Source organism: Octopus sinensis, linkage group LG5 (genome assembly GCF_006345805.1).
Source record: "Octopus sinensis linkage group LG5, ASM634580v1, whole genome shotgun sequence".
Taxonomy (NCBI): Eukaryota; Metazoa; Mollusca; class Cephalopoda; order Octopoda; family Octopodidae; genus Octopus; species Octopus sinensis.
In genome coordinates this window covers 28,773,163-28,792,874 of record NC_043001.1, presented here as the reverse complement: position 1 = coordinate 28,792,874, position 19,712 = coordinate 28,773,163, and the positions used below count along the sequence as shown (strand labels likewise).

The following is a 19,712-nucleotide window of genomic DNA, read 5'->3' as shown; positions in this document are numbered from 1 at the left end:
GAATCCCTCCAGGTCCAATGTATTTAATTGGTATTGCATTTAGTCTTGCATGCTGATAGCACAAGGCTTGAAACCTTTCAGCATTATACTGCACGTTATTCTTCTCAGCCTACTTGCATATTTCATCCAACTCACATTGTAGGTGCATAGTGTCTTCAGGTTTCTGTATCACCTGTGAAACTTTTGTATCGTTTCCATAACTTGTGATTGTGGCTCTCTGTGTGGCTGAGGGCATATCTGAGAGGGCCATTATGAACAATAGTGGTCCCAAAACAGTGCCTTGTGGAATGTCGCTCACTATTTGCATGTCATTGGAGGTGGCGCCATTGACTACTACCACCTGACATCTATCCTTCAGAAAGTCATACAGCCATTCTCCCAATTTCCCGACTCTGCTGAGATCACGCAGTTTGTGACCTATTCCATGATCAGCTTTATCGAAGACCTTTGCAAAGTTGAGATATATTACATCAACATTTGAGTGGTTAAGCAGCTGTTTCAGCATGCAGTCATAGTGTTGTAAGACTTGAGTCAAGCTGCTTCTTCCTGGTCGGAAACCATGTTGGATGTCAGTCAGCAAGTCATTTCCCTCAAGGAAAGTGACTATTTGTTCCATGACTTTGCTGATGTGTGAGGTCAGAGAGATAGTTTTTGACCTCTGCTCTGCTACTTCCTTTATGAGAGGGCATGTTTTACCCTCCTTCAGCTTGCTCGGAAGTTTTCCAGTTGCAAGGAAGCTGTGAAAGAGGGACTGCGGTGGTCTTGCTAGGACTCGCTTACATGCTTTGAGAAGGATTGCTGGGAATCCATCAAGGCCAATAGCTGAATTCGGGTTCATTTCATCTAGCCCTTATTACATCATCTGTGGATGGATATATATGTGTGTGTGTGTGTGTATATGTATGTGTGTATATATATATGCATATGTATATATGCATGTGTGTGTGTGTATATATATATATGCATATGTATATATGCGTGTGTGTGTATTTTGTCCAAGCCATGCTAGCATGAAAAACGGACATTAAACGATGATGATATATATATATATATGCATATGTATGTGTGTGTGCATGTGTATGTATATATATTTATATATATACAGATGGGGACAGTCTAGATACTTATTGAATGCTCTTTGTACTTGCATATGTATGTGTGTATGTATGTGCATGTATGCAGTGCATATATGTAGTGTATGTGTATGTATGTATGTATGTATGTATGTATGTATGTATATAAACGTAAAACTTTTTTTCATTTGTATTCAAATATATTTAAACGCCGGTGCATCAGCATGGCCGCAGCTCTGAGCTGAAACTAGAGAGGGAAAAAAAAAATGCTGCCATAATCCTTGCCTTCAATTCATCTTTGGTGTTACAAAGAGTTTTGTTAGTCTCTCACCCAACTGCCCCACACATAATAATTAAGGGGTTTGCAGTGTGGGGAGTTAGGTGGCCAGATGTTAGGGGTGATGTGGTCACAGAAATTGTCTGACAGCCATGACTGGGTTTCTCTGCTTGTATGGCATGGTGCAGGGTCTTGTTGCAGCCACCCTCTTGACCCAGGGCAGCACTGCCTTTTAGTCAAGCAAATTGACCCCAGGACTTATTTTTGTAAGCCTAGTATTTATTTTATCAATATCTTGCTGAACTGCTAAGTTACAGGGACATAAATGCACTAGCATCAGTTATCAAACAATGTTGGGGGGACAAACAGACACACAAATATATACACACACAGACGTACACACACACACACCCATATATATATATATATTATATATATATATATATATATATATATATATATATATATACGATCTACTCTTATTATAAATATATATATATATATTATATATATATATAGCCCCGAGCTGACCGAAGCTTTGTGATTGAATTTGGCAGGCGGAAGTTACTGCCGTGTGTGTATATGTGCGTGTAGGTGCTTGTGCCTCTCCGAAAGAGAGAGAGAGGGATATACATTCGACAGGTTTCTTTCAGTTTCCATCTACCAAATCCACTCACAAGGCTTTGGTTAGCTCGAAGCTATAGTAGAAGACACTTGCTCAAGGTGCCATGCAGTGAGACTGAGTCCGGAACCATGTGGTTGGTAAGCAAGCTACTTACCATGCAGCCACTCCTGTAGCTATATTTTAGAAAAATCTTTTTAAAAAACACATCTTTGTTGGGATGAGAATGAGTAAGTTTATGATGTTATAGATGAGCAGAAGCATAACTGGTAATGTCCCAAAGTCCACACTAATCTCATTGTATATGTTTCTACCTTTAATAATTTCTATAGAAGTTAATTATAGGAAGCACTCACTAGTCCAGCTATGTAGAAAAAAAAAATAACAGAGGCACATGCTGGATGAGATATCATAAGAAAATCTGGACAATAATAATTAAACTCTGCAAAATAAACTTCTGTTGGTTGAAATACTTTGCAGCTTTTTTATTGTATTTAAAAAAAAAAATTATTTTGCAAAATATGAAAAGTGAAAACATTTGTAAAAAAAAAAAAATCATTTAACGCCTTTTAGCATTTTACTCTATTAAATTTAATACCTATTCACATTGTTTTTACGTGACACTAGTATGGGTGCTTTTTATGTGGTACCAACACAGGTGCTTTTCATGTGGCACTGGCATGGGTGCTTTTCATGTGGCACCAGCACAGGTATTTTCATGTGACAATGGCACAAGTGCTTTTTATGCGGTACCGGCATGGGTACTTTTTATGTGGCATCAGCACAGGTGCTTTTCATGTGGCATCAGCACATGTGCTTTTCATGTGGCATCAACACATGTGCTTTTCATGTGGCATCAACACATGTGCTCTTCATGTGGCATCAACACAGGTGCTTTTCATGTAGCACCAGCACTGGTGCTTTTCATGTGGCATCAACACAGGTGCTTTTCATGTGGCATCAGCACAAGTGCTTTTCGTGTCGCATCAGCACATGTGCTTTTCATGTGGCATCAACACATGTGCTTTTCATGTGGCACTGGTACGACTGCTTTTCATGTGGCACTGGCATGACTGCTTTTCATGTGGCACTGGCATGAGTGCCTTTCATGCGGCACTGGCACGGATGCTTTCCATGCGGCACTGGCACGGATGCTTTCCATGCGGCACTGGCACGGATGCTTTCCATGCGGCACTGGCACGGGTGCTTTTCCTGCGGCACTAGCATGAGTGCTTTTCATGTGGAACTGGCATGGGTGCTTTTCATGCGGCACTGGCACGGGTGCTTTTCATGCGGGAACTGGCACAGGTGCTTTTCATGCGGCACTGGCACAGGTGCTTTTCATGCGGCACTGGCATGGGTGCTTTTTATGTGGCACCAGAAACATAATTTATTTTCTTGGTGTACCTAGCTACATCTTGCAGTGTGCCTGGAGTACTATTTAGGAGCTACCAGCAAAAAAAGCAAAACAAGAGAAAAGAGGAAGTGAATTGTCATGCAAATAAACATAGACTAATCTAGCAATGATTCATTTCAAAGTTGACTTATTTCATTTTAACTGGAACATTTGAGAACTTTTTGTTGTTTAAATTTCATTTGTTTTCCTTTACTTAGATAAGAAATGTTACTTTCTTATCTACCCTGAAATCTCTAAGATTTCTGATATACCGCAGCTGATTGGTTTGCAGTGTCCAACACAAAAAAGAAAGTACTAGAACATAAAATATGTAGACGTATTTAACTCTATCAATAACAATCTGCCTGAGACTACTTCTGCTTTTGATACAAACTTTGTTTTAAAATGCTCTAAGTTAAAATCTTCCCTCAAAATTTTGTGTCAGTTTATTTTCCAAAATGCCTAATTAATAATTAGTTATTTTAATTAATCCTTCTCATCGCATCTTCACCCACCCATTCCTGGGAAGATTATAGGAGCAGAATCTCCAAACATGCCTTCCTTTGAGTCTTGTCAGAAACAACAGTCTCCAATTGACCTGGTTGGATCCTCAAGGGAAACCAAATGAGCTCATGGATGTTACCCAGCCATCTTGCTTGTGGTCTACCCCTGGGTCTCTTGTTGGTTGGTTTTTCCCGTAAAACCTCTGGGACATTTTTACCACAAGTTTGTAGTATCAGAGCTGTGATCTCTCAATTCAGAGAAGCAGTGGCTCTGCCTGGAGCACCTCTCCAATCTCTAAATTGTGCACTCTGTTGAGTTACCTTACTCCAAAGACCCTTCAGAGGAACCTCGTTCCAGCCACTTGTATTTGCTTTTTGTACATTGAGACTTAATTCTTAATTATTTTGAAAATTAATTGAAATAAAGCCTATATATTGGGTTGTAATTCACAAGGTCCAGCTTCGTCACACTGTGTGTCATGCTGAATATCCCTGAGAACTACTTTAAAAGTACACATCTCTGTGGAGTACTCAGCCATATTCATATTAATTTCATGAGCAGGCTGTTCTGTTGATAGATCAACTAGAACTCTTGTCATCGTAACTGAAGGAGTGCCAGTTATCTTATTGATAAAATATTCTTTAATGTATTGGGTTGTCCGGAAAGTTCATGCTGATTTATAGTAGCTTACCTTTCGACTTGTTTTAGAACATGGTTGAGTCCATAAAATAGGATTTGACTACACCTCCATTTAGAGCACAGTTTAAGCTATCTTTTCGTGGAAGAAGGTTTATGTTCCTATAACCTGTGTTAATTCTGTAACCCATTAAAATGGAAGATAAGAAAGTTCATATTCGGCACTTGATGCTTTGAGAACCAGACAAAAATTGGTGCAGCTCGGCTGGGATGTGTTATCCCACCCTCCATATTCACGAGATATTGCTCCTTCGGATTTCCACTTATTCAGGTCTCTGCAGAATAGTCTTAATGGTAAAATTTTCAATTCCTTGGATGAAGTAAATAGATAACTTGATGAATTCTTTGCCATGAAACCACCTCAATTCTGGGAAGAGGGTATTTTCAAGTTAAAGGAAAGATGGAGATGCATTGTGCAACAAAATGGTTCATATTTGGTTGATTAAAAATGTAATGGCAAGTATTTATTGACCCTTTTCTTTCCTTTAAAAATCGGCACAAACTTTCTGGACAACCTAATATTTCAACAGAAACAAAGTAACAAAAAAGTTAATCAGTGCTTGAGTGTAAAAATTAGCATATGATAAGTATTTTTTTAAAAAAATAATGAAGTGGAAGAAATGAAAATAATTGTTACAAAAAAAAAAAAATTATCTACCTATTGACCTTAGTTTCTATCCATTATTATAAGCCTTAATCTTTGGAATTATTATCTTATGTTTTGGAGATAAATAGCTTCAATTTATTTTTTTCTATTGTTTTAAGTTCTCTTTTTTTTTTCTTTATATATAACAAAGGGTTTATCTTGGTGAGATTTGTATAATCATGTGAGAAGTCTCTCAACTGACTTATTGCGGTTTGTTCTACTTCCTGTCATGTCAGTTAACTTTCCTGCTGTAGAGGCAGTAACTTCCTATGGCAATGTCCAACATCTTATGGCATAAATCAGCCGCCTCTAACATAGATCTATCTCCTGTGAAAGTAGGCCAACCACTTGTATAAATTTACCTCAGATGATATTTGGGATTAAAAAAAAAATGAACCAATGCTTACATTTTTCTTATTTTTAGATATCAAATAATTTTTTTTTTTTTACTATTTTAACACTTATTTATACAGAAACAAAATTAATTCTCTGATAAATATATAATATCTGAAAAATTAAGACTACAATTAATTTTAAGTTGTAAATATTGGAAAAATTTACATACATAGGTGCAGGAGTGGCTGTGTGGTAAGTAACTTGCTTACCAACCACATAATTTTGGGTTCAGTCCCACTGTGTGACACCTTGGACATGTGTCTTCTACTATAGTCTCAGGTTGATCAAAGTCTTGTGAGTGGATTTGGTAGACGGAAACTGAAAGAAGCCTGTTGTATATATGTATATTTATATGTATGTGTGTGTATATGTTTGTGTCGCTCCAACATCGCTTGACAACTAATGCTGGTGTGTTTACATCCCTGCAACTTAGTTTACAAAGAATAAGTCCTGGGGTTGATTTGCATGACTAAAGGTGGTGCTTCAGCATGGCCACAGTCAAATGACTAAAGTAAAAGAAAACATAAAAATAGAATGACAGTGATAGTATCTTTTTCTCTTATTGTAGCATGACCACCACAAGGATAAATAAATTGGAAGATATACTCTTTTACTTGTTTCAGTTATTTGACTGTGGCCATGCTGGAGCACTGCCTTTAGTCGAGCAAATCGACCCCAAGACTTATTCTTTGTAAGCCTAGTACTTATTGTATCGGTCTCTTTTGCCGAACCACTAAGTTACGGGGACGTAAACACACCATTAAGCGATGTGGGGGGGGGGCAAACACAGACACAAATATATACACACACATACATATATATATATATATATACATATATACGATGGGCTTCTTTCAGTTTCCATCTACCAAATCCACTCACAAGGCTTTGGTCGGCTTGAGGCTATAGTAGAAGACACTTGCCCAAGGTGCCATGCAGTGGGAATGAATCCGGAACCATGTGGTTGATAAGCAAGCTACTTACCACACAGCCACTCCTGCGCCTTTATTTTTTTATTTTTAATAACTTAGATAAGGAAGGACTGTGTACATGGCTCATTCTAGGTTCTCCAAGATTGATTGTTGGAAGGGAGAAGTTATCTTCAGGCCGGAGATCTAGCATGTATTTGCCGAAGTAAATTCCATTAACTCTTGTGATTCTAACCTGTCTGAAACCACCCTTGGTTCTATGATAAAATCTTCCAGTTTTAGAGTGATTTAAATTAAACCTTTTTGTATTATGTTCCCAACACCTGCTTAATAATGGAAAAGTTGTTTTACAAAATTCTTTATTATTTTCCAAGTTGTTGAAACAAATGCAGTGTTTTTTTTAACAGAAATATGGTGACAAAACTTTTAAATACATCCAGCCATCTTCTATACTGTTTTCACCTACCAAATTTCAGCCAGACGGGCTCAATAGAGGATGTGTGTTTGAAGTGTTATATAGTGGGAGTGAACCCAAAAGTATGTAGTTGTGATGTGAACTTCCTAACCACATAACCTGAGGAGGATATTGACAAGCAGTTATTGTCCTGATTTTGTCACTGATAATGGTGCTATTGTGTTGTACTGAGAATCAGTAGCTTTGTGGAAAGCTTTCCCCGTTTTGTAAACGTAAACCACATTTCAAATCATCATCATCGTTTAACGTCCGCTTTCTATGCTGGCATGTGTTGGATGATTTTGACTGAGGGCTGGCGAACCAGATGGCTGCACCAGGCTCCAATCTTGATTTGGCAGAGTTTCTACAGCTGGATGTCCTTCCTAACGCCTCAGATGTCAGAGTATTTTAAGATGCCTACTTTCTTTGAGAAGTAGAAAATGGGGGATGCAGCGGGTGGACATGAGGAGGGAGAGTGGGGTTTGGAAGATAAGTTACTGGGAAGACTGACTTGTCAGAGACATTTTTTTTAATACTCTGGTAAGTTTGCCAGAATTCAAAAGGAAGGAGGATGATGTAGGGGAGGGGACTGCAGCTAGTAGTAAAGACAGATGGCAGGAGGGAAGGGTGTTAAGATCAGTCATGGGAGTAAGGGATGTAGAGATGAGTGAGACCTTTAAGGTCTCATTTTTTCTTAGATAGACATGTCATCTCAAGTATAGCAATCTGAACTTTTCCCAGCCAGTTCTGTTTCTAACCACAACATTTTCAGAGTACCTTGTTGGCCAGCTACTGCTAATTAGGTCACCTAGGTAACAGAAACTATTTACTTCCACTAAGGATCCTCTTGGACATCTGAGGGAATCTATTTCCTGTGTGTTCTTAGTGTTTATTGTTCCTGCACATCTGCCACACACAAAGACTACTTTCTCCATTAACCTTCTTGTGAGTCTACATCACTCCTTATGTGTACATAGCTTGTACTGGGTACGCTGTATGGAATTTCTCCCTACACCCTTATATATATATATATATATTAATAATATGACAGCAAAAGAATGAATAAGACCTTGATATTCAATATTATGTCACATAGAGGAATTTATCTATAAATATATGGGACAACTAGTTGTTTGTCTGAGTTTTATTATGGCAACCAACTAGTTGTCACATATTATATATATATAATGAGTGGCTGTGTGGTATGTAGCTTGCTTACCAACCACATGGTTCTGGGTTCAGTCTCACTGCGTGGCACCTTGGGCAAGTGCCTTCTACTATAGTCTTGGGCCAACCAAAGCCTTGTGAGTGGATTTGATAGATGGAAACTGAAAGAAGCCCATCGTATTGCGTGTGTATCGTTGGCGATTTTCTTTCTCCATCTTCTCTTCCTTGGATCTTTCCTTTTTCTATGTTTCTGATGAAGTGCTCTGCTCGAAACGTTAAATCTTCCTTCTTTCTTTCCTTTCCTGAGCGTCCAATAACAGTATGCTTGTTCCACATCCTTGCATTGTTGTGTTTTCTCTTTGTTCATGTTTGGAGTAACTATATATATATATATATATATATAAAATGTACGTACGTATGTGTATATGTTTGTGTGTCTGTGTTTGTCCCCCCAACATCACTTGACAACTGATGCTGGTGTGTTTACATCCCTGTAACTTAGCGGTTTGGCAAAAGAGAGCGATATAATAAGTACTAAGCTTACAAAGAATAAGTCCTGGGGTTGATTTGCTCAACTAAAGGCGGTGCTCCAGCATGGCCACAGTCAAATGTCTGATATGTATATATATAAATCAGGCAGGGCTGTTTCCCTGAAGGGATTAGTAATTTGTCGGGTTTTCTTATTTACTTGAACTTTGGTCTTTGCTAAATTAACTCTAAGACCTTTTGATTCTAGGCCTTGCTTCTACACCTGAAATTTCTCCTCTACCTCTTCTACAGAATTAGTTATAAGAACAAGGTCATCACTATAGAGGAGCTCCCATGAGCATCCAGTCTTAAACTTCAGTGATAAATGCGAAGAGGTTGAGAACTAAACCATGCTGGACTTCTACCTGGACACTAAATTTCTTGCTCTACTCATTGCTGTCTTTCAGCTTACTGACGGCACCCTGTAAATGGCTCAGATGGCTCTTGTGGCTAGATAAACTATTTCTCTGAAAGAAAAATTTACAAGTGGTTTCATACAGGACAGAAGCCATATTGTTGTGATATTTGTGGTTGGCCATTAACTTATGAAAGAATGGTTTGAGAAATGTATTCATACAGGACAGAAGCCATATCATTGATATATTTGTGGTGAATTTTCCTCCTCTATTCTATTATTCCAACATACTGTCCTTAGGGGAAAATTGTTGATTGATTTCTTTACAATGTTTCTAAGACAGATGTTGAGTGAATTTATTTTAGACTTTTGCCAGTATTTTTGTTGTTGTTGAGCAATAGTTTATCCTTGTCAAAAAGTTGTGGTAAAAAGAATTCCTTTTGGGACATCTTATCTTTATATCAAGGACATTATCCTATATGTGATTTGAGGGACGTTTGGCTATTATTTCTAGCAGGTTGAATAACCATGTAGGGACTCACATGTTGGGCCACTTATCAGTATGTATTTTATTCCATGGAGTTAGCCATTTTGGAATTTAAACTCTGGCATATTAAGTACTAGCTTATATATCTTTTATCTTTTACTTGTTTCAGTCATTAAACTGTGGCCATACAGAGGTACTGCTTTGAAGGGTTTAATCAAACAAATTGACTCTAGTACTTTGTTTTGAAGCCTGGTTCTGACTTTAGTAGTCTCTTTTGCTGAACTGCTAAGTTACAGAATGCAAACAAATTAACACCAGTTATCCATCCATCCATCCAACTAACCACACACATACAAGGGGCTTCTTTCTGTTACCATCCACTCGCAAGGTTTTGGTCAACTTAGTGCTATAGTAGAAGACATTTGCCCAAGGTGCTGTGCAGTGGGACTGAACCCAAGGTCACATGGTTGGGAAGCAAACTTCTTAACCTCACAGCCATGCCTGCACCTGATAACTGTTTGTAATGTGATGATGCTTTAATTTTTCCTTAATTAGCTAATCATCACCATCCCTATATATAAGTATTACTGCATGTTTATTTTTCTGTTTTTCCATTTACAAATATTTGAAGAGGTCTCTATTATACCACTACAAAAAATTCTTTGAGGGAACATTTTCATTATAAAATAATTTCTATTTGTGTCAAACCACTCAGAACCACTTGTAGTAATCTATTAGTTAGTTGTAAAAAATTATTCCATTATTGTTTTATGTAAGAACCTCTTGTAACTGTGTTCTAAACATCAGCTCATTATATGAAACCTAAAAAAAGCTAATGTGTAAGACAGACAGAATGAGTATGTATAATGTCTGTATAGTGTCACTTGACCTGTGAGAAATAGCAGCTAAATCTTTTTCAAGTTATTCTTTATCATTTGAAATTGGTTTGACAAAATTATTAAATTGTTGGACTAAATGTTTGTGACTCTTTACATTCTGAGTTCAAATCTTACTAAAGTTGACTTGGCTTATCATCCTGGTACTTTTACTGGTTCTATATGTTTTATTGTTAAAACAGTATCCCAGTTAATTACTGGTTTTTATTTAATTAACTAAATTTGCTCTTTAATTTTCCTACTCTGGTAGGGCATTGGCAAAATTGTTAGTACATCAAACATAACTGCCATGCAGTATTTAGTTATGGTTCTGAGTTCAAATCTCACTAGAATTGATTTTGTCTTTCATCTCTGCAAGGTCTGTTAAATAAGTACCAGCTGAGTATTGGGTATTGATCTAATTGGCTGTTCCTTTCGATACAGAGTTTGTGGCATAGTGTCTGTGTTAGAAATTACTATCATTACCATTATTATTTCAAATCTTGCCTTGTAGCATGCCGGACAAATTGACATTTCTTCCAACTAAATTCCACCAGGGCCAGCTTTACCTTTCATCCTTTTGTGATTGGTAAAATAAGTACCAGTTGAATACTGGGATTGTACCTAAGTAGAAAGAATTCTTATTATTAAGGTAACACGATGGCTGAACCATTAGCATCTCAGACAAAATGGTTAGCAGCATTTCTTCCTACCTTTTATGTTCCGAGTTCAGATTCTGTCACAGTTGACTTTGTCTTTCATCCTTTCAGGATTGGTAAAATAATTAACAATTTAACACTGGGGTCAATGGAATCGACTTACTTCTTCCCCTAAAAATGCTGGCTTTGTACTTATAGTAGAAAGGATTATTATTATTGTTACAACTAGGAAAAGTCAGTTTGGCACTTTTGTCATCTATTACTATTTGTCCATTGTGCTTTGCCCCAGTTTACGTCTGACTGCACTGAAATATCTGCTCTTTTACTTTTTATGGAAAGGACACATTCCTTTCCTTAACCCTTTAGTATTTAAACCGGCCATATCCGGCCGAAAGTATTCTACCTGTTTTATGTTCAAACTGGCCAGATCCAGGCTCTCACACCTACCCTACAATGTTATTCTATATTAAGTAATTACACCATCAAGATCTTGAAGATATGAGATAATGCATGATTAATTCGAATCAATGGGAATCAATAGGCATTATGTTTGATAGAATAATCTGAACACTAAAGGGTTAAAGGTGCTCCATTACCATCAATACTTACTGTGTAGAATACTAGGCATGCTGTGGCTGATGATGTGCAAGCATGCTTTGTAGCTGCAATAGAAATCCCATGATGTTGAATAAGTCTGGTTGTCATTTGTGAGATACATTCGATGTATCATGTTTTTATAAATTTTTAACCAACTCATTCGTTGTATATGACCCCCGATATCATATTGTACTGTCTCCTCTATGTTCGTCTGTATGGACAATAATAAACTCGAATAAGTCTGATTGTCATTTGTTAGACACATTTCTCCACAGCCCATCTCTTTGACAGAGCTACAGTCCTGGATCAAGCAACAGGATGCTTGGTATCTAGAATGTTGTCAAGGACTCACAACCCTTTACCATTTGGGCGATGCAGTAGGGGGATATTCCATATTAGCATAAAGTAGAGGATTAATAGTTAGAAAAAGTGACAACATTCTTGCGCAGTGATGAAAATCAACAGGCTGATCTATTTTTGGAGAATTTTTAAACTAGGATCCAGGGATAATTTCCAGAAATATTTGGCCTAGCAGTGAACATTGCCAGTTTGAGATAACCTCCACAGACATCGATATGCTGTCAGCTTAGGCCTAACTGAGATGCATGTAAGGAAATGAAACTGTTCAGCCTGCATTCAACCAGTATTTGAACATTGCTGACTTGTGGAGATATGTCAAAAAAAAGCAGCTGCTGTCATGTGTAGGCCAGATTTTGCTGTCAGCTGATCTTCACAATGGACTCTGCTAAGTCCATTGTGCTGCTTTTCTTTGGCTGAGAAGGGCAGGCAGTTTTCATCTGTCTAGTGGGCTTGGCAAAAGAGACTGCGCAGTAGAAAAGAATGAAAGGGCTGAAAGCAGACACCTTTTGGTTGAGTTCCACTTGAAAAGATGATGAGAGTGGAGAGGGCAGTGCTACCTCTTAGCAAATTTGTTGTAAAGTGGATGAAATTGGTGAATACGATCTGAGTGAATGGGCCGGCTCTAAGCATATAGCTGCAGACTAGAGGAGGACAACTGGGAGTGTGCACTTGGTTTAGTGGTCAGAGTTATTATGGATTTTGGTGTTCTTGTGAGTAGCCCTAAAAGATTTTCTCTACATTTGGTAAATTTTTCTTTGAATATTTTTGTTTGCATGTATTTTTTATGTTCCAGGATTGATAAAATAAGTACCAGTCATGTACTGGGGTTGATGTAATTGACTCGCTCACACCCCCAAAAATATTTCAGACCTTGTGCCTATAATGGAAAGGATTATATCATTCACACTAAGGTGGCAAGCGGGCAAAGTCGTTAGTTAGCATGCTGGACAAAGTGCTTCATTGCTGATTTATCAGTTTTCTTACTGATGCATATTTTTCCAATATGTATTGCTGAAATATTTGCATTCATATAGGCCAGGTGGTAGGGATAGTGGTGTTAAGAGGTTTGCTTCAGAATTGTGAGTTCCTATGTTTGATCCCACACCTTGCATTTTGGGCTGTTGTCTTTTACTTTATTCCTGATCAAAGGCATATGCCATGGAGGCATGTAACATGACTCTGTGTGCCTCAGTTTGCCTGACTCAATTATAGATTTCATTCCAGCTGCGTGGGTAGTATAGAATGTCTATCTCACTATTAAATAACAATTGCTTGAAAAAAAGCAAGCAAACTAATGAATCCATCCATAGAAGCATAGAAAAATGCTCATAAAAGTCATAAACCTGGATTTGCTTTATAAACTTCAACAATGAAGTTAAGACAATTTGGTCTATGTTTGTCTCATTATAGGAACAGAGATCTCTATAAAATTGTATGATAGTTATCTTCATCTTACAGTTGTAAGGCACACATTTTCCTATACAACTTAATATTGCAAAATTGTTTGCCAATTTTGGATGCAGAGAAGCTGTCATGGGACCACCAGTGGCAGAGAGCACTAGTGGACCCAGTCAGTTCTAAGCATTGATATCTCTGGGACCACTAATCTGGGATGACCCCAGCCCCATGAAGCCATAGCATGAAGCAAAGTGAAGCGCTTGCCAATATATAAGCTGGCATCGGTTGCTCGTGCAGTTGCTAGACATTATATAAATATGGACATTATACAAATGTCCAAATAACCTGACATATCTCAGCAAGCATCTAGTCTGCTGTATTGATCTTAAAACTACTGAAGTGGCAGCCACCTATTTAAAAAAAAATTTTTTTTTAGCAGTTTAGGAAACTAAGTTTTTGTTAGCTCCATATGAATTAGTAACACATTGATTTAGTTCAAAGTGTGCTTTCGTTTTCTTGTGTCATACACCAAATACCATTGTTTCATTTTCTTGTTTAGCATATTTTTGTCTTGTCTAGCTCCTCTTCCTGTTCTTTCGTGTTATGAGATCTTCCTGGTGTCTTCTTTCTTTACATTTTGTAGGTAGTTGGTTTTCTGTTTGTTAAAGTAATGTCATATAATCCATTAACTGATTTGAACCTGATTTTCATAATATTGCTTCTTACAACATGTATATTATTTTTGTTTTTGCATGCATTTGGATGTTAGGCGTAAACTATAACACTATTTCTTTAAACATTGTCCTCTCTGGTTTTTCTTATATTGATATTTGCTTTGAGATATCTTGATTGGTATCTTGAAAATTATCCCGTTAGTAGTGTGTGTGTATATTTGTACACACACACACACACACACACACACACAGGTATAGGCATGGCTATGTGGTTAGGAAGCTTGCTTCTTAAGTTCAGTCCTACTGTGTGGTACCTTGGGCAAGTAGCCCCAGGCCTACCAATGCCTTGTGAGGGAAGTTCGTAGACAGAAACTCTGTTGAAGCCTGTTGTGTGTGTGTGTGTGTGTTTGTGTATGCATGTGCGCATCTCACCTCCGTGACTGGACAACTGGTATTAGCAAAAGTGGCAAATAGAATAAGTACCAGACTTAAGAAATAAATACTGGGGTTGATCTGTTTGACTAAAAACCCTTTAAGGCAATGCCCCAGCATGGCCACAGACCAATGACTGAAACCAGTAAAAGATAAAAGCAGATATATATATATGTGTGTGTGTTTACCAGAAAAGCATAAATTTCACATACACTTCTTTAACCCTCTAACATTCAAATTATTCTCTCAGATGTAATGCTTATTCATTTCACAGTTTCTTTAATTAATCATGCATTATGAAGTAGCTACAAAATGTTGATGATATGATTGTATCATCAACAAATCAGTAATTAAAATCTCAATAAGTTTCTTAAACTGCAACAGGCAATCCATACAAAATACATTAAGATTATCAGATTTAGCATTAAAATAGAAAAGGATAAATTTCAAATACAATTCATACTTGAAATTGTGTTCAGCTGTTTCATTAAGATAAACATCACAAAATGTACAATTTGATATTGAAGGGTAGGTGTGATACACTGGATCTAGCTGGTTTGAACATGAAACAGGTAAAATATTTGGGCCAGATATAGCCAGTTTAATACTAAAGGGTTAAATGGTATTCAACAGCTATTTTCATTAAGGTAAACTCTACCAAATATGGAATTACATAATTGTGAAATATAATTAAAATTTGGGTAAATGATATTTACCCAAATTATAGGAATGTTCATCAGAAAACTTAAGATTTTCTGGTTAGCATAATATTTCTGATGATTTGTGTAAACACTGGTTTTAAGTTAATTTGACCTGAATTTAATTTATATTATGTATGTATCAAATTGTACGTTTTGTGATGTTTATCTTAATGAAACAGCTGTTGGATGCGATTTAAAGTATGACTTTTAAGTGAAATTTTTATCCTTTTCTACTTCTATGCAAAATCTGATACTATTAATGTATTCTGCATGGATTTACTGCAATGTAAAATCTGTTGCAGTTTTGAAACTTTAGTATTTAATTACTGTATTACTATGGATTTATTCTCTAGTGTTTAAATGTTTATACATAAATTCTCTCTCTTTCTTATATATATATATATATATATATATATATATATATATATATATATATAATTGAATAAGGGTAGAAATTGATATTAATCAATTAAAACCAGTGGCTTAGCATATTAAAAAAGTCCGAAGATTAAAATATTTTTACATACAAAATTTAAAGGACTGACCAAAAATATTTTTACATACAAAATTTAAAGGACTGACTGTGGTCAGTCCTTTAAATTTTGTATGTAAAAATATTTTAATCTTTGGATGTTTTTAATATGCTAGGCCACTGGTTTTAATTGATGAATATCAATTTCTACCCTTATTCAATTTTAGATAATAAAAATTTTCTCTAACCGGTAAATTGACTGCTGCAGTTTATTAACTGCAGGGTAGATTTCCGATCTCAGCGCGCCAAAGTGAAGGCATTTGAAGGATACACATAAATATAATTTGTTGGGCTCTATGCATGTGGGACTCCGGTCAAACATTTTTGTATCTAGTCCTGGAAATTATATTTATATACGACAGACTATGCTGATGAGCTTGCAGATTTCCATGTATCCATATGCGTGGATATTAACAAGCGAAACTGATCGGTACATAGGTAATTGTTATTATTTCGTATATTTTCATTTGTCTTGCTTATTTTTTACACTTTGGTTTGTGCTGAGTTTTTATTTGAGAACACATTCTTCGTGGAAAATAGCAATTTTGACGTCTATATCTAGCATGTTGACCGTCCACTTTTAGTGGTCAGTCCTTTAAATTTTGTATGTATATATATATATATATATATTCATAAGTAACACAGACTATGCGGGGACACACTGTCATTTTTTTTATTCATGTTAGTTTCTCATGATTCATAGTACTTCTATCTGTGACATCTCAGATCTTAGAATCCAGCCCAGTGTCACCATTTCTTCCTTTGTTCATATTCTATCATAGAATCCCTTTTTGTCATCACATATCATTGTTCACTCAACTGATGTTATCCACAATCATTACCAGTGCAACTCTCTCTCATGTACTCATTGGCTGGTTCCTTTAAGTGCCTGCTATTTCTCATCTCCCTCCTTACATAATTCCCAATGCTAATTAATCTGGTAACCCCCAACATTTCTAGATCTTCTACAATGAATGCCACAAACAATTTGCATAATTTCCATCATCATCATCGTTTAGCGTCCGCTTTCCCTGCTAGCATGGGTTAGACGGTTCAACTGGGGTCTAGGAAGCCAGAAGGCTGCACCAGGCCCAGTCTGATCAGGCAATGTTTCTACGGCTGGATGCCCTTCCTAAAGCCAACCACTCCGTAAGTGTAGTGGGTGCTTTTTACGTGCCACCGGCACAGGTACCAGACGAGGCTGGCAAACGGCCACGATCGGATGGTGCTTTTTACGTGCCACCGGCACGAGGCCAGTTGGGGCGGCGCTGGCAACAGCTACGTTTGGATGGTTCTCTTATGTGCCACCGGCACTGGTATCACAGCTGCAATTTCCAATGATGTTGATCGATTTCGATTCTCACTTACCTCAACAGGTCTTCACAAGTAGAGTTTTGTGTCCCAAGAAGGAAAGGTATACATAAGTGGACTGGCTACATCCCATGTAGAGGCCACTGGTGTATTATTAAATAATCTTAAATGAAATGATTACACAATCAATTAATGATTAAGCTATGAATGATAATAATAAGATCAAGGTGTAATATTTGTTCCTATCAGCTTAATATCTGATATGGTTCCTTTTTGGGGTCATTGATAGGAAACTGATTTTTAGAAAAAATTGAGAAAAAAAAGCAAAGAGTTAGTGGCTTGTGTCACCTTTGCCACGGGTGCAGTTTTTCCAGGATTCAGCCCATCAATTCCATAGGTGCGGTTATATTGTAAGAAGCTTGCTTCCCAACCACAAGATTCCAGGTTCTGTCCCACTACATAGCACTTGGGCAAGTGTCTTCCACTATAGCCTCTGGTTGACCAAAGTCATGTGAGTGGGTTTGGTAGATGGAAACTGAAAGGAGCTTATCATGTGTGTGTGTATGTGAATGTGTGTGCTTGTGTGTGTGTTTGTTTGTGTGCGTGCGTGTGTGTATATATATCTGTGTATGTGTTTGTGTCTGACCATCGCCATTTGACAACTGTGTGTTTATGTCTTTGTAACTTAGCAGTTTGGCAAAAGACACGGATAGAATAAATATCAGGCAAAAAATATGTACTGGGGTTGATTCATACACCTGCATCTATATTTATGTATATAGGAAATGAGCCATGTACAGGGATGCTGTCAGTAAGGTGAGGGTTGGCAACAAGTATAGTGAAAAATTCCGGATAGAAGTAGGGATCACCAAGGATCAGTCCTCAGCTCCATCTTATTCATTATAGTCCTCCTGCAATAACAGAGGAACTCAAGACAGGCTGCCCCTAGGAGCACCTCTATGCTCATGACCTTGCTCTAATTGCTAAGTCATTGCCAGAACTAGAGAGACGAAGTTTAGGGTGTGGAAGCAAGGTCTAGAATCGAAGGGCCTTAGAGTTAACCTAGCAAAAACTAAAGTCTTTGTAAATAGGAAGGCTGACAAATCACAAACCCCTTCAGGTAGATGGCCCTGCTTGATCTGTAGAAAAGGCATGGGTAGAAACTCCATACGATGTACCTGGTGTAAGTTATGGACACAAAAGGTACAGCAATATCCAAGGGATGTTAACTAGGAAGATAGATTTTGTGTGTGGCAGATGCACAGGGGCAGTAAACACTGAAAATGTACAGAAAACGGATTCCATCACATGCCAGGGGGAAAAACTAGAAATAGTTAATAGCTTCCGCTACCTAGGCGACCAAGTCTGTAGTGGGGCTGGTTGCTCTGAGAGTGTAGCAGCTAGAGTAAGAATAGCCTGGGCAAACTTCAGGGAGCTCCTACCTCTGCTGGCAACTAAGGGCCTCTCACTCAGGATGAAAGGTAGACTATGATGCATGTGTTTGAACTGCCATGCTACACGGCAGTGAAACATGGGCCATGACTGTTGGAGATATGTAGGCTTGAAAGAAATGAAGCTAGTATGATCCGCTGGATGTGTAATGTCAGTGTGCATACACAACAAAATGTGAGTGCCCTGAGAGAAAAGTTGGACATAAGCATCAAATGTGATGTGCAAGAGAGACAACTGCACTGGTATGGTCATGTGTTATGTATGGATGAGAACAGCTGTGTGAGGAAGTGCCACTCTCTAACTGTAGAAGGAACTTGTGGAAGAGGTAGATACAGGAAGACATGATGAGATAGTGAAGCATGACCTTTGAACATTGGACCTCACAGAGCCAATGACAGGAGACTAAGACCTTTGGAGATATGCTGTGATTGAGAGGACGTGGCAACTCAAGTGAGATTGCAGCTATGGCCGGTGCCAGTGTTGTATGTCTGGCCCATTTCAGAGTACCCTCTTAAATATGATATGCTTGAGGAGACTGTCGAGTCAGGTAAAACCAAAATCGCAGCTGTGGACTGTGCGCCCTGACTGGCTCCTGTTCCGATGGCATGTAGAAAACACCATCCGAATGTGGCTGATGCTGGTACCCCTTGACTGGCTCCCGTGCCAGTGGTTCGTAAAAAGCACTATCTGAAAGTGATTGATTCCAGGACCATCTAACTGGCACTCATACCTGTGGCATGTAAAAAGCACCATCGGAATGTGGCCAGTGCCAGTACCCCTTGACTGGCTCCTGTGCCGGTGGCACGTAAAAAGCACTATCTGAATGTGATTAATGCCAGACCTGCCTGACTGGCTCCTGTGGCACATAAAAAGCACCTAATACACTCTTGGAATGGTTGGTGTTAGGAAGGGTATTCAGCTATAGAAACATTGTCAAATCAGATTGGCGCCTGATGCAGCCACTGGCTCTCCAGACCTCAGTGAAACTGTCCAACCCATGCTAGCATGGAAAACAGACGTTAAACTATGATGATGATGAATGTCTGAATTTAGGGTATTCGCACCCTAAAGTTGTTCCTCATTGCAAGAAAAACAACAAAACTGCCAATGGGAAACATCAGATCGTACTAGAATTATCAAGAATTATTTAAATATTTAAGAGAAATGGACGTGGAATGAAACTGCCAAGCA

The 19,712-nt window shown here is 37.9% G+C and overlaps 1 protein-coding gene and 1 pseudogene across 5 annotated transcripts in view; both read left to right on the top strand.

The window, feature by feature from the left end:
- Positions 1 to 19,712, top strand: part of LOC115212284 (arf-GAP with Rho-GAP domain, ANK repeat and PH domain-containing protein 2) — a 351,834-nt gene that overhangs the window by 35,224 nt on the left and 296,898 nt on the right. The gene's annotated exons all lie outside the window — the stretch shown is intronic.
- LOC115212444 lies at positions 17,280 to 17,460 on the top strand (annotated as a pseudogene).